Here is a 6,367-nt window from a genome sequence, read left to right on the forward strand (position 1 = left end):
TTGGTTAATATGACACTTGTGATAATAAAAAAAATAATTCTAAGAAGTTAATTTTTTCAACTAATATTAACTAATTTTTAAAATTTTATTTTAAATTTTATATCTTAAATTATGAATTTTTAACTTTAAAATTTAAATTAGTAAATTATAATAGAATAAACTCTAAATCATCTAAAAATAAAAGTTTTTAGAACTAAAATGAAAAATAGTTAATATTAATTAACTATAAAAGTTAATTCTTTATACTTTTTCTTAAAAAAATATTCTTAACAACAATAATAATAATAATTATTTTAAAATTAAATTAATTATTGTGTACTTTTGTTTTGTATTAATTATTGGATATATGTGTACAACTAATTAAGAATACAACCCAACAGATAAAGGATTTTATTAGCAGAGAGGAGGCTAGGGATATGCATGGTGAGTGGGGAGGACGAGGAGAATATTGTGGTGGAGGATGGAGAGGACACGGTGGCGGTAGTGGATATGCTCGCTGATAAAATACTCCAGCGAATATTTGTCAAACTACAAAATATATGTGGACGCATTGATCTATATAGTTCTATGAAAAAATATAGGTAAATAATGTAAATATTGAACAACGTGAACAACGGTATAAAAAAGGTTAAATTAATTATTAAAATTAGATTCTCAATTTATTAGAATAATCAATTTTTAAATATAAATTATTAGGGTTAGGCAGCGTAACCTCCTTTTAATATACCGTCACATCACATTCTTATTTGATCTCAACACTCTTACGCTCCTCCACTCATACCGTTGTTCATCCCGATCCTCACCTCCGCCGGTCAGTCGGACGCGCCTCCCCCTCCGACGCTCACTCCAACCTCCCACCCACTGCCCATCTACTACTGTCCCGCTGTTTTCGTGCCACTCTTCATTCTCCTCTGGCGAGGTTAGCAAAGATTGTACAACTTTATTCTCTTAATCATTTCTTCTTCTTCGTCCAATCCTTCATCCTCATCGGTTGAAAGAGCAACAGCAGTGTTAATCATTGTGTGATTTTCTATATCAATGACCACTTGAGTTAGCGATTGCGTGGACTACCACGGACTTCATTACATACACCATTCATGTTCTTATGCAATATATATGTATGTCTGAATGAATTTTAGTTTGAGCAGAGAATTAAAGAACTAGAGAGAAAAAGACTGAAAAGAGAATTTGAGATTATAAAATTGTGTTTGAATTACAGTTAGGCTGAGTCTTATATAGCCCTAAGAATGAGAGAACAGAAGACTCATTATTCACAATAACCCAGCCAAAATATCTCAACCAACTCTACTAGCAATAACAAATTCTAACAAACTTTTCTTCCTCTAATTGACTAACCCGTATCCTTTTCACCACCTTCAAACTCAAGATTGGTTTTGGAACCACTCTGAGTTTGCTCTTCAACCGCTCGAAAGTGACAGCAGTAAGGGATTTAGTCAAAATATTTGCGATTTGCTCACTTCCCGGAATGTGGACCACATGCAATAACCTTTTGGTAAGCTTGTCTCGAATGACTTGAATATCTAGATGAAAATATTTTATCTTGTCATGTAACACCGGATTATAAGCTAAGAGAACTGTGCTCATGTTATCACACAGAATTATAGGAGCAGTCTGGGGCTTTATTCCAAGTTCCATCAACAGATTTGTGAGCCAACAAATGTCCCGTTCACATGCAGCCAAGTTTCTGAACTCCACTTCAGTGGAAGATCTGGAGATTGTGTTTTGTTTCCTGCATGACCAGGTAATTAAGTTAGTTCTCAAATATATATAGTACCCAGAGATTAATTTTCGGTCTTCGAGGTCAGCTGCCTAATCAAAATCTAAAAACCTATATATTCTGTAGTCATTGTATGTATGAAAAATTAAATCATGAGTCTTTGTCCCTTGCAGGTAGCACAAAATTCGTTTAACAGTCTTCCAATGAGATACCAGTAGCTTGTGCGTGTACTGGCTTACTTTGTAAACAGCAAAAGAAAACTCAGGCCTAATGATGGTGGCATACTGTAGAGCTCCCACTACAGACCGGTATAAAGTTGGATCTTCGAAATCTTGAGATCCTGATGACAGTAGTTGAAGGGAGGAGACCATTGGAGTGGACATGGGAGCAGCTCCTTGCATGCCAACTTTGGATAACAAATTGGTAATATATCTTGTTTGAGATAAATGTAGTTGTCCTGCTTGAGTGTGTAAGACTTCAATACCTAAGAAATAACTTAAATACCAAGTAAATACATAACACTTTTGTCATCATTTCTAACAAAAAGAAAAATATCTGATTTTGTAGAGTAAAAATCAAATTTTTGTAGAGTATGACTAAGTTTCAAAAACCACTCTCGTGGTGCTTGTTTGAGGCCATAAAGGCTCTTATTTAGTTTACAAACCATGTCTGATGTGTCTTGAATAAATCCTAAAGGCTGTGTCATATAAATAGCTTGATGTAAATCCCTGTTTAAAAATCTGTTATTAAAATAAAATTGGCGTATCACCCAATTCCAAGATAAAGCAATAGATAGAATCACACATATAGTGGCAGGTCTTATAACTGGACTAAAAACTTCCTTAAAATCAAAACCTTCAGCTTGGTGGAACCCTTTTGCTACCAAGCGAGCTTTGTAACGTTGTATGGTACCATCTGGGTTCCTTTTAATTGTAAAGACCCACTTGCAGCCAATAATATTGGCATGAGATAGAGGTATAACAAGGGTCCATATTTTGGTGTTCATGAGGACTTTGTATTCCTCTTTCATGGCATCATGCCATTTTAGTAATTTGAGAGCTAAATTAGTATTTTTGGGTGGTAGTTCTTCTATATCGTTAGTGCTATGTATAGAAGTAGTATATGCTTTAGGTTTTGATATACCACTCTTTGATCTAGTAATCATTTGGTGAGTAGGGCGTGTGCTGTTGGGAGATAGTGGAATGTCTACTACAGAGACGCGTTGCTACTGTTATATGGACTTAGATAACAAGGATTCATCAAGTAGAGAAGTTTGATGAGATGTTAATGGTTGTATAAATCAGATGAGGTTGAGGATGGGATGGACGGACGGGTTGTTATATGTGGGTCAGTGTTGTCGTTAGATATAGTAGGTGTTCTAGGTGGAGACAGAATTGGTTGTATAGTTGGCATTCAAGGAACTGGTGTCTGATCTGAGATTTTGTGTTGTCTGGTTTGAGAAAGAATAAACTTTGAAATGGAAATTGAAATTCATCAAAGAGAGTATGGCGGGTAATATAAATTTTATCAGTAGAAAAAAGATATTTGTAAACTTTGTGTTGAGTTGAATAGCCCAAGAAAATACATTTGTGTGACTTATAATGAAATTTGGCAGGATTGTAAGGGCGAAGGTGAGGGTAACAAGCGCTGCCAAAGGTCTTAAAAAAGGTGTAATTAGGTTTAGCAAAGAAAAGCATTTCATAGGGTGTTTTGTGAGATAAAATAAGCATAGGCAAGCAATTAATTATATATATAACAGTTAAAAAAGATTCATCCCAGTAGGTGAGAGGCATTTTGGCATGAGAAAGCATGGCCAAATCCATTTCAGTGATGTGATGATGCTTTCTTTCTGCATGCCCATTTTGTTTTGGGATGTATGGGCATGATAAGCGCTGAAAAATGTCATGATGTTGAAGGCATTCTTTAAAGGAATGAGAGAGATATTCCTTACCATTGTTGGATTGAAGCATTTTGATGTTGTGCCCTGTGAATTTTTTAATGAATTCTTTATATTGTTTAAAAGCTTCAAAAACCTGTGGCTTATTTACAAGCAAATAGATACAAGTATATCTAGAGTATGCATCGATAAAAGTCACATAATATCAAAATCCAAGGTGAGAAATCATGGGTGCTGGACCCCAAACGTCAGAGTAAACAAGTTCTAAAGGATAACGATATGTAGTTTCTGAAATAGGAAATGGTAACTTATGCATTTTTGCTTGCATGCAATGATCACAAATAGAGTTAGAGAAATCTAAAAAATTGACAATTTTATTATATTTTGGAGGATTACAATTTGTAAGGACATGTTTTATAATTTTAGGAGAAGCATATTTAAGTCTATAATGCAATAAAGTGTAAGAGTTACATGAGTCTGATTTTTCAGCATTGTTAACAACATGAGTATAATTTTTATAGGTGACAGTATTAACAAAAATTGTAGATTCTTTGAGCCCTATGTCCACGTAGAAGAGTTTCTTGAGTGTGTTTGCATTTGACTAAGCAATTGTGTGCATGAAATTCAAAGAATACATGATTGTCCTCACAAAATTTACCAACACTTATCAAATTATTTGTTAAATCAAGAGTATATAAAATTTGATTTAAAGAAAACAGGCGATTTGAGTCTTTTGCAAGAATATATGAATTTTTAGAATGTGAGATGAACATACCGGAACCATCTTCCAATCGAACCTGTTCTAATCCGTGATATTCATGGCTCAAAATCAGATTATTCAGGTCAGGAGTGAGATGGTGTGAGGCGCCAGTGTCTGGATACCAAGAATCATCTGTTAACATTGATAGTATAGCTACATAGGCCTAAGGATGATGAAAAGAAGAAGAGGGTGGTGGAAGAGTGGAGGATCTTGTGGAGTTTGTAGTGGTGAAAATTCTGGATTGTTGAGAGTTGGTGGGAGGTCGAAAACCCTGAGAATTAGTTGGGGAAGAAATGCTTTGATCGAAGCGATGATAACATGACCACACAAGATGACCTAGTTTTCCATAAACCTGGCATTGTGGACAAGTTCAGGTGTAGGAATTATGACCCTCTCGATTAAACCTAGCTCCTCTTCCATGTTTTCCCCCAAAATTTGTTTGTGAATAGTGTGCTTGAGCAATCATGGATTTTGGTTTGTGAAATCTTTCTAGCATGTTGTCATGTGTTTGTAATAAATTCTCAACTTCATTGAGTGTAAATGATTCTGTATTTGTAGAAACAGTGGATATGAACATAATTTGATAATCTTCATTGAGATCCTCAATGATAACATCAATTTGTTCTTCAGTAGTGAGAGAATTTTTCAATGCTGCTAAAGAATAAAAGAGGTGTTTGAGCTTACTCATGTAATCGGTAACTGTTAACCCAACTTTTTTGATAGTTTTGATTTGAGATTTGAGTTGTTTAACTTTGTATCTTACAGTCTTGGCGAAATAATCTTCAAACTTTTCCCACATTTCATAACAAAAGGCACTGCCAATCATCTTGTTATTTAAATCTTTGTCCACATGAAGGCTAGAAGGAAATAAATTAAGCAGTAATCTTCTTGTCTCCATTGCTTGTAAGTCTTGGATTCAATACCAGTGAGAGTATCAGCATCAAATTCAAATTGAGGAGGAATTGAATCACGCTTGCGATGATCTTACAGATCTTGGCTTCTAGTTGCTGCAAGTGCCTATGCTTGCCATATTTTGAAGTTGTTCTCTCCTAATTTATTGGCTATAGGATTCTAAAAATTTTTTGGAGTGAAAATTGATGAAACAATAACAGCATTATTATTTGCAGGGTTTGAGTTAGCAGAATCAGCAGCGACGGATGAAGTCATGGATCAAAATACCACAGCTCTTAATACCATGAACGAATTCTAGTTTGAGCAGAGAATTAGAGAACTAGAGAGAAAAAGACTGAAAAGAGAATTTAAAATTATAAAATTGTGTTTGAATTACAGTTAGGATGAATCTTATATAGTCCTAAGAATGAGAGAACAAAAACCTCATCATTCACAACAACTCGGCCAAAATATCTCAACTCACTTTACTAGTAATAACAAATTTTAACAAATTTTTCTTCTTTTAATTGACTAATCTGTATCCTTTTCAACGTGTACCGTCAGTTATTCTATATAATAAAAAATATAGTCTTATTTTATCATTTTAATTTTTTTTTAATTTTATTTTTTGTATTTTCGTATTTTGTCACATACTTAATACTTTCTCAATAAGTTGTTACATTCGCGCATGAAAATTTGAAAAATATATTAAAATATGAATATGTATTATATTAAACAATTTAAATAAAATATTGATTTAATAAATTAATTATAGTTTTTATATAAATACATCTTCATGTAAATTAAGTAGTTATTTGTTTAAGTCTCAAACTCTCATCAATGGCTTTTAAAGAAAAATAATCAAATTAAGATTTTAGATCTTTTAAGTTGTATTTATTGCAAGCCATGATAGTTAACAATTTAAATAAAATTACCCAATACACTCACTTACCTTTAAGACAAATAAGCAGTTTTTACAGTTATTAACTGTCAAAAATAATTATTATTTCATTAGAGTTTTTTTTTATGATCACTAAATTATATATAAAAATGTATTTATACGTATTTTTACTGTTACTAA

The sequence above is a fragment of the Arachis ipaensis genome, chromosome B07, assembly GCF_000816755.2.
Source record: "Arachis ipaensis cultivar K30076 chromosome B07, Araip1.1, whole genome shotgun sequence".
NCBI classification, from domain to species: domain Eukaryota; kingdom Viridiplantae; phylum Streptophyta; class Magnoliopsida; order Fabales; family Fabaceae; genus Arachis; species Arachis ipaensis.